We start from the raw sequence: 10,039 nt of genomic DNA, 5'->3' as shown, positions 1-10,039 counted from the left end.
GTGTTTATTATTTTGTGGTCATACAAATATGGGTATGTTGGTAAAACTCAAATTCAGGATGGTGAATGAGGTAGCAATATGGTCAGTGTCGGACTGGAGCAAGAATGGCCCACTGGGGAAATGCAGTGGTATTGGCCCATGCTTAGGGTTGTGGCCACTCTCCAGTGGGGGGTGTGGCCAGCTAACACAGAGGCTTGGCTAAACATTAGAGAGTGCATGGTCTGTGCCCTTCATAAATATGTAAACACTGCTAGTTTACCATAGTCCTATTTATATACATACAGTGTATATATACAGGAATTCACTGTACTCGCCATTACCAGAAGAGGGGTGCTCTCATGTACTCCCCACCCCTAGGTTTTTCACATAGATTTTTTAGATTGTTTAGATTTTTTAGAGACCCGACAACTGCTGCTTCATAGGAAAAAATGTGCTTACCTGGTTTAAAGCTTACCTGCCACACTTGTGCTCTTTGTATATGTATATTTGAGTTAGGTGGTCACAGCCCATCTCACCCCAACCAAGGGGTGCGGTGTACGTGAGTGCACCCCTCCTCTGGGAATGGCGAGTGCAGTGGATTCCCGTATGTATACAATAGGGTTCATTTTTAATTGGCCCATTTGTGATCATATCTCTCTCTCATGCACCCCTAAGCTCATTTACCTTTAACCTGGGTCAGCTGCTGTTTAGGTGTGTTGGTGACTGTCTCACTTTGAAAGCCAGAAGTCAGTTTGCAGGTGAGCTTTAAACCAGGTAAGCACACTTGTGATGTTGTGTTGTTGACTGTCTTACCTTTTAAAAGTCATAAGTGTGGCAGATAAGCTTTAAACCAGGTAAGCACATTTTTTCCTATGAAGCAGCTTGTTGTCTGCCTTCCGCTATAAAAATTTCAGACTTTGAAACACATTTCTGATGTGGTCAGTTGAATTGTGTATATGTGGGAAGTCTGAATATTGGAGTGTTCCCATGAGAGCACAAATTACCAAACACTAAAGGTGTTATTGTGTTGTGACGGATACATTACTTTTGCGGCCATACCCCATTGGAAAAGCCCAAACTCTTCCGAACTTTGAAGCTAAGCAGTGGGAGGCCGGGTCAGTACTTGGATAGGAGACTACCTGGGAAGACCCTGGTGCTGCAATTTAAGATTGGCCGTTGAATACACACATCAACCCTAAAGAGCATGATAGAGGAATTGATGACCTCAAAAGTAAATAGTGCTTGAACCTATGATTTAATTCCCTGCAGATACATTTCCCTTTGGGATATATGCAGGCCAAATGATGGCTCTTTTTATATCTACTTGATATATCTGGTAGAGATGCTAACTGCATAAAATATACCTTTAAGGGCAAAACCGGTTTATTAATTAATTTAGCATTTGACTAATAATTGTGTGTATTACAGTCTTTATAGTTTCGCTTTTTAACATATCATTTCTGATGGAACTCCGTTATCTTAAAAGTACATAATAAAATTATCTGTTTTATCAGTTAATTGTATCTGAACACATTTAGTCCTTCTGAATAAGAGTGCTTCCCAAAAAGTGTGTTTTGTTCTTTTTCTCCTCCGTCTTTCAGTAACTGGAGTTGCAAGGGAGTAAAAATATGCTCACTACATAAAACAGAAAAAATTACTGTGTATTTTCTCATTTTTAATAATTTAAAATGCAGTTACTATTGTTGGCATGCTACAGATTATAAAATGGTTTCAGGATGTTTTGGCATGTAATAACTGGAATAATGTACAAGCAAGCATGTGACTACTAATATATGTACAACAGTGCTTGACCATATTTGTGCCTAATGCCTACAACTGGAGAAAACCCCCTGACAGTTACTGGCCCAGGGGAATGTGAACACTCGCAGCAGGAGAAGAGACGGTATCAGGTCGGCTCTGTGTTCAGTATCTGCACAGAGGACTGATACGCCAGCTGTTTCATCTGTCTCCACCACAGCTATTGCTGTAAGCATGATATACGAGGATGTATAATTGCACACCTCAGTCACCACTATAATATAATGTCTTCTCTACACAGTTAGATAGTTTGTAAGGTTGAATAATTACCCAAGTACCCCAAGTTCAGCCTCATATACACTCTATTGTATATTGTATATTAGATATATTAGATAGAGCACCCAGATTACGCTTACTTGAAGTGAGGGGGGTGGGGGAATGGGAGAATTCCCCCCCCCCCCCCCCCCCCACCCAAAAAAGAAAAATTGCTCAAAAATTGCCTGGATCAATCATTCTCAGTTTGTTTAATGACTATGATAATAATAATAATAATAATAATAATTTTATTTATATAGCGCTCTTTCTCCAAACAGGACTCAAGGTGCTTTCTAGACTATAGCTACAGATAGCATTTCTTGTAACAAGTATATCCAGTTCAGTTCTTAAACAAATAATTCCTATTGATTTTTCTCTAATAAGAAAGTCCTGGAACTATAAAACTGCAATGTCAGCAATCCTTTCAAATTATATTAAAAGCTAGAGAATCATATTGATTTTTTCAATCCCGGGTATCGGAATTGAAAAATGGTCAATCCCGGGATACCCGAGATTGGCTTTTTTCCTGTGTGTCCGCCGATCCCCCTGCCCCGCACCACACACATAACTCACCATACTATGGGGGTGGGAAACTTCCTTCGGGCTCGGCAAAGGGTGACGGGCGGCTTTCCTTCGGGCTCGGTGGTAGGTGCCGGGGGGGGGGGGGGGGTTGACTGTGCAGTGTGACCTCTGACTTCACATCACGCTGCACAGGGGGAGCCGGGCAGCGCTCAATGCTGCCCAGCATTAAAAACACAAATGGCCACCTGATCCCGCAATCTCCGGGACTGGAGCTTCCATTCCCGGGACTGAATCGCAGCCAATTATTGGCCTAAATCCTGTGATCCGGCCGATCCTGATCCCAGGATTGGCCACCCTAGGCCAAACCTATAACTATCTTAGATCCTGGCTCATCTACCAGACCACTGCCATTCCCTAATAGGCAGCACTACTTTTGCCCATGAAAAATTGAAACATTACAACCAAAATTGGGACTGCTGGGGAAAGTGACAGTGTCCCTTATCACTGCTCTGAAGAAACGATGAATGAGTATTTACAAGTCATCTCTGAGGCATATGATACATGTCAATTCATTGCACTAGTACTGTAACTAAGTAATTGTTTACAGACACCTAAAAGTGGAGGAAAATCCCTGCAACTACTGACTGCATCACCTGATAAACTGAATCAAATACGGATGGTGTATTAGTTTGTAATGATGCAGTACGGATGGTGTAATGGTTAGCATTACTGCCTCAGAGCAATGAGGTCATGGGTTCAATTCCCACCATGGCTCTAACTGTGTGGAGATTGTATATTCTCCCCATACCTGCGTGGGTTTCCTCCGGGTACTCCGGTTTCCACCCACAATCCAAAAATATACTGGTAGGTTAATTGGCTACCAACAAAATTAACCCTAGCGTGAATGTGTGTGTACATGTGATAAGGAATATGGGCCCTCATTCCGAGTTGTTCGCTCGCAAGCTGCTTTTAGCAGCATTGCACACGCTAAGCCGCCGCCTACTGGCAGTGAATCTTAGCTTAGCAAAATTGCAAACGAAATATTCGCAATATTGCGAAAAGACTTCTCTGTGCAGTTTCTGAGTAGCTCGAGACTTACTCTGCCAGTGCGATCAGTTCAGTCAGTTTTGTTCCTGGTTTGACGTCACAAACACACCCAGCGTTCGCCCAGACACTCCCCCGTTTCTCCAGCCACTCCCGCGTTTTCCCCAGAAACGGCAGCGTTTTTTCACACACACCCATAAAACGGTCAGTTTCCGCCCAGAAACACCCACTTCCTGTCAATCACATTACGATCACCAGAACGAAGAAAAAACCTCGTAATGCCGTGAGTAAAATACCAAACTTTATAGCAAATTTACTTGGCGCAGTCGCAGTGCGAACATTGTGCATGCGCAATTAGCGGAAAATCGCTGCGATGCGAAGAAAATTACCGAGCGAGCAACTCGGAATGAGGGCCATAGATTGTAAGCTCCACTGGGGCAGGGACTGATGTGAATGGCCAAATATTCTCTGTAAAGCGCTGCGGAATATGTGTGCGCTATATAAATAACTGGTAACAAATAAATCAATAAATCAATCATTGGATATACTGTATAATTGGGGATTATATTGAGTTTACTTTCACAGTGCAGACTACATTTTTTAGGGTAAAACCACAATATCCACTGGCATCTCTATGATGGGTGCTAGGTGTGTGGTACACAAGGGCCCCTGGGTCCTGGGGGCCCTCACATTGCACACCCTGCACCCATTTAATGATACTTACCGCTCCTTCGGCCCGGTGCTGGCTGCAGAGCTGAAGAAATCACTGGGAAATGGCCGCTGTGACCATTTTCTGATGATTCACGCATGCGAAATAGAGTTGTCCATGTGAACATGGTGCCATGCCGGAATCTACTGCACCACTAGAGAGGAAGGAGCCCGATCGGAGCCTTTACATTGGCCCCGTTCCCTCATAAAGCACCTCTGACGATATCCCTGTGTCACACTTGCGGCGCTGCGGCTGCCACGCTTACCGCTCCGGGTGCGCTGGGTCTCCCGCCGGTCGTCGCCCCCGGTGGGCTCCGGGTTGTCGCGTCTTGCTGGCGCTGCCTCCGGCGGGTTCCTGGGGTGTGGGCGCCGCCGTTGTGCCCGGCATCCATGAGAGCGTGGTGAGCGGGTGACGTCATCGGCCCCTTCCGCCAATCGGGAGAGAGTGGGAAGTTCAAAGGCAGACGCCGTACAGAGCCCCGGCGCCTGAGTACCGTCTTTCCAATGATCACCAGTGCTAGCAGCGTTCAGCGTGTTCTCAAGCTGAACGTCTCCTGTGTTCCAGCGTTAGAGTATCTTTCAGTGGGACATTCCCTGTGCTACCAGCGTTACAGTGTATCACTTAGTGGAACATTCCCTGTGCTACCAGCGTTACAGTGTATCACTCAGTGGGACATTCTCTGCGTTACCAGCGTTACAGTGTATCTCTCAGAGGGACACCTCCTGTGCTTCCAGTATTACAGGGTATCCCTAAGTGGAACGCCTCCCATACTTCCAGAGTTACACCAAATATTGAATCCTCATTTATTTCTTCAGCATCACTCACAAGTTCATCATTCTTCTGCGTGCTTCAACATCGTTCTCAAATCTTCATTAATTTCTTCAACATCGCTCACAAGTTCTTCATTCTTCTGTGTGCTTCAACATCGTTCTCAAATCTTCATTCATTTCTTCAGCATCGCTCACAAGTTCATCATTCTTCTGCGTGCTTCAACATCGTTCTCAAATCTTCATTAATTTCTTCAACATCGCTCACAAGTTCTTCATTCTTCTGTGTGCTTCAACATCGTTCTCAAATCTTCATTCATTTCTTCAGCATCGCTCACAAGTTCTTCATTCTTCTGTGTGCTTCAACATCGTTCTCAAATCTTCATTAATTTCTTCAACATCGCTCACAAGTTCTTCATTCTTCTGTGTGCTTCAACATCGTTCTCAAATCTTCATTCATTTCTTCAGCATCGCTCACAAGTTCTTCATTCTTCTGTGTGCTTCAACATCGTTCTCAAATCTTCATTCATTTCTTCAACATCGCTCACAAGTTCTTCATTTTTTTGTGTACTTCAGCATCGCCCCCAAGCCTTGGCCACAACTAATTCTTTAGCATTACACGTCGGCTACAATGGCTAAGTTCTGCATGAGGGAAACCTATATCCGGCCATCCCTGCTCCGGCCCAGCTGTGGTTCCTCTTCTCAATCATCGGAAGAACCCCCGGGTTCTCAACACTCCCAACCCAGGTCGGTGACAGTATACTCAGGCCACATGGACCCGGGGGATCGGAACCCAGAGTCAAGTGCCATCCAAAACTTGGCTTCCCGAGTTCAGAGTCAGGAGGCGGCACAGAGCCAGGTGATGCAGTATCTCCAGAAATTATCCGGCCGGCTGGATCAAATTCAGGCCTCCCTGGATTCAGTAGTTCTGGCTCCTGCTCCAGTACCCGCTACAGTAGTCATCTCCAGTAATGTTCAATCCTCGTCTGGAACCAGGTCACACCTTCAGCTTCCCACTCCCTCTCGCTATAATGGGAATCCAAAGAATTGCCGTGGTTTTCTCAACCAATGCGAGGTGCGTTTTGAACTTCTCTCATACAATTTCCCCACGGATCGGTCCAAAGTGGCATACATTATTTCCTTGCTTGAAGGTTCAGCGTTGGATTGGGTGTCTCCGTTGTGGGAACGATCTGACCCATTGGTTTCCAGTTACACTAATTTCATTGCGTCATTCCGAAGGATTTTTGATGAGCCCGGCAGAACGACCGCTGCTTCCTTGGACCTGCTCCGAGTCCGTCAAGGCTCCCGTTCTGTGGGACAGTATGTGGTCCACTTCCAGACCATTGCCTCAGAACTACGCTGGAATAATGATGCTCTCAGGGCCGCTTTCTGAAACCGGCTCTCTGACCGTCTGAAGGACGAGCTGGTCACTAGGGATCTGCTGGATCCTTTAGAAGAGTTGATCTCACTCTGTGTCAAGGTGGATCTCCGCATGTAGGAACGAGGTGGCGAACGTAGTCGGTCGGATCGATCCAGATTCCGGCTTCTCCCGCCTAAGCAAACAGTTACCCCGAGTCCGGACGAACCCATGCAAATCAACCGATCCTGGCTGTCCCCGGAGGAACGACAGCGCCGCCGTGAGGGTAAACTCTGCCTCTACTGTGGAGCCGCGGATCACTTTATCAAGTTCTGCAAGTCCCGTCCGGGAAACGGGCAGGCCTAGCTTGTTCCGGAGGAGTCACAAGAACATTTGGAGTTTCTAGTAATTCCGGAGATGCCTCACGATCTTGTTCTTGGTCTACCTTGGCTTAAAATTCACAACCCTCACGTCGACTGGAAGTCATCACAAATATTGTCCTGGAGTTCGTTTTGTCACTCTAGTTGTCTCACTCCTGTCTACCCGCTCCGTGTATCTATCAAGTCGGATGAGGAGCTCATTCCGGAGGTCTATCGGGAGTTCACAGATGTGTTCTCGGAACAGGCGGCCGATCAGTTACCACCCCATAGAACCTGGGACTCTCCCATTGAGGTTATCCCAGGGAAAATGCCACCCCGGGGATGCACATATCCCTTGTCATTACCCGAGTCCCGAGCTATGTCGGACTATATCAAATCTAATCTACTGAAAGGATTCATTCGCCCCTCTACCTCCCCGGCTGGAGCAGGTTTCTTTTTCGTGAAAAAGAAGGACGGAGGGTTAGGACCATGTATTGATTATCGTGGCTTAAACGATATCACCGTTAAGAACAAATACCCTTTGCCGCTAATCACAGAGCTATTTGATAGGGTTCGTGGAGCCCACGTCTTCACTAAGCTCGACTTAAGAGGAGCCTATAATCTGATACGTATCTGACAGGGGGATGAATGGAAGACGGCCTTCAATACCAGGGACGGGCATTACGAATATCTGGTAATGCCGTTTGGCCTCAGCAATGCCCCTGCCGTTTTTCAGGGATTTGTAAATGAAATCTTCCAAGATATGTTATACCAAAGCGTAGTGGTGTACTTGGATGACATTCTGATATTTTCTAAGAATCTTGCAGAGCACAGAGTACAGGTCAAAGAAGTACTTCTTCGCTTACAAAGGAATCGTCTCTACGGCAAGATTTCCAAATGTATCTTTGAGGTCCCTTCAATTCCGTTCCTCGGTTATGTCATCTCGGGTACGGAGCTTCGCATAGATCCGGAAAAACTCACTGCCATTCGGGACTGGACTCAGCCTCTCTCCTTGAAAGCGGTGCAAAGATTCCTGGGCTTTGCAAATTACTACCGGAAATTCCTTAAGGGATTTTCTACCATCGTTGCACCCATTACTGCCCTAACCAAAAAGGGGTCTGACCCAAGTCTCTGGTCTTCAGAAGCTGTAGTAGCATTTGCCCGGTTGAAATCAGCCTTTATGTCTGCTCCGGTACTCCAACAACCGAATTTCTCAAAACCATTCTTCTTGGAAGTCGATGCTTCCTCAGTAGGTATCGGTGCCGTCCTTTCACAGTACTTTTCTGATGGGAAGTTACATCCATGTGGTTTCCATTCTCGTAAGTTCTCTCCTGCTGAACGAAACTACACCATTGGAGATCAGGAACTTTTAGCAATAAAATCTGCCCTAGAAGAATGGAGTTACTTATTGGAAGGTGCTAAACACCTAATTACTATTTACACCGATCACAAGAACTTGTTGTATATCAAGACGGCCCAGTGCTTGAATCCCTGTCAAGCTAGATGGGCGCTCTTCTTCACTCGGTTCTCGTTCATTATTAAGTACCGGGCCGGGACTCTTAACGCTAAGGCTGATGCTCTGCCTCGTTCTTTAACGGCCTCGGATGAGGAGAATTCCTTTGAAAAGAGTTTAATTCTCAGTCCAGTCTCTATTTCAGCAGCTCCCACCTCTCTGGGTCCTCCTCCTGGCAGAATGTCTGTACCAGTTGAATTTCGACCAAAGTTACTGCAGTGGGCTCATATCTCCAAGTTTTCCGGTCATCCTGGAGTTCAAAAAATGTGCGCATTTCTACGAAGGTCATATTGGTGGGACACCATGAAGAAGGATATACAAGATTATGTCAATTCATGTCCTCAATGTGCTCAGCGCAAAACTCTTCATCTGCCTCCTGCGGGGTTGCTTCATCCACTGTCCATTCCTAAGAAACCCTGGACCCATATTTCTATAGACTTTATTACCGAATTACCCCTATCCAAGGGTTACAATACCATCTGGGTAATTATTGACCGCTTTTCAAAAATGGCACATTTTGTTCCGTTGACCGGTTTACCAACGGCTCCCAAGTTGGCTTTACTATTTATTCGTGAACATTTCCGCCTGCACGGGTTACCTCGGGAGATAGTCTCTGATCGAGGGGTGCAGTTCACTTCAAGATTTTGGAGGGCCCTCTGCTCAGCCTTACAAATAAAACTCAAGTTCTCATCTGCTTACCATCCACAAACCAATGGGCAAACTGAACGTGTCAATCAAGATTTAGAGACTTTTCTCCGCGTTTATCTCTCTCCTTCACAGGACGATTGGGTGGGACTGTTACCCTGGGCCGAGTTTGCCCATAATCATCTGTACCTCTCTTCCACTGGTGAGTCCCCATTCTTCATGAATTATGGATTCTATCCACGAGTCCCAGAATTACCAATTCTTCCTTCGAAGGATGTTCCTGCTGCAGCTTCCACTCTCCGGCACTTCAGTCAAATCTGGAGTAGGGTTCATACTAATCTCAAGAAAATCTCTGGCCGCTACAAATTCTTTGCAGATAGAAAACGGCGAGCAGCTCCTCAATACAGAGTTGGTGACAGGGTATGGCTCTCTACCCGCAATCTTCGTTTAAGAGTACCCGCTATGAAGTTTGCTCCGAGGTTCATCGGTCCTTACCCCGTTTTGCAAGTCCTGAACCCTGTTGTCTGCAAATTGGGATTACCTTCCCACTTTCGGGTACCAAATTCTTTCCATGTTTCTCTCCTTCGTCCCCTCATTTTAAATCGGTTTCATTCGGAGTCTCCTAGCCCAACCTCGGTAGAGACTGAAGCTGGAACAGAATTTGAAATCAGAACTATTCTTGACTCTCGTTATCTTCACAAGAATTTACAGTATCTGGTAGAATGGAAAGGTTATGGTCTTGAGGAGAGGAGCTGGGTCAAAGCTTCTGAAGTCACTGCTCCCCGACTAGTCCAGATCTTTCATTCTAAACATCCAACGAAACCAGGAAAGTGTCCAGGGGCCACTCCTAGAGGACCGCTCCGGGTGCGCTGGGTCTCCCGGCGGTCATCGCCCCAGGTGGGCTCCGGGTCGTCGCGTCTTGCTGGCGCTGTCTCCGGCGGGTTCCCGGGGTGTGGGCGCCGCCATTGCGCCCGGCATCCACAAGTGCGTGGTGAGCGGGTGACGTCATCGGCACCTTACGCCAATCGGGAGAGGGAGGGAAGTTCAAAGGCAGACCCCGTACAGAGCCCC

The 10,039-nt window shown here is 46.5% G+C and overlaps 1 pseudogene; it reads left to right on the top strand.

Annotated features, from left to right (window-relative positions):
• The first annotated feature begins 1,024 nt into the window (after positions 1-1,024).
• Positions 1,025-1,144, top strand: LOC135011054 (5S ribosomal RNA; annotated as a pseudogene).
• Positions 1,145-10,039: the final 8,895 nt, after the last annotated feature.

Source organism: Pseudophryne corroboree, unplaced genomic scaffold (genome assembly GCF_028390025.1).
Source record: "Pseudophryne corroboree isolate aPseCor3 unplaced genomic scaffold, aPseCor3.hap2 scaffold_2383, whole genome shotgun sequence".
NCBI lineage: Eukaryota > Metazoa > Chordata > Amphibia > Anura > Myobatrachidae > Pseudophryne > Pseudophryne corroboree.
The sequence above is the reverse complement of the archived record's forward strand: the minus strand, read 5'-3'. Positions and strand labels throughout refer to the sequence as shown.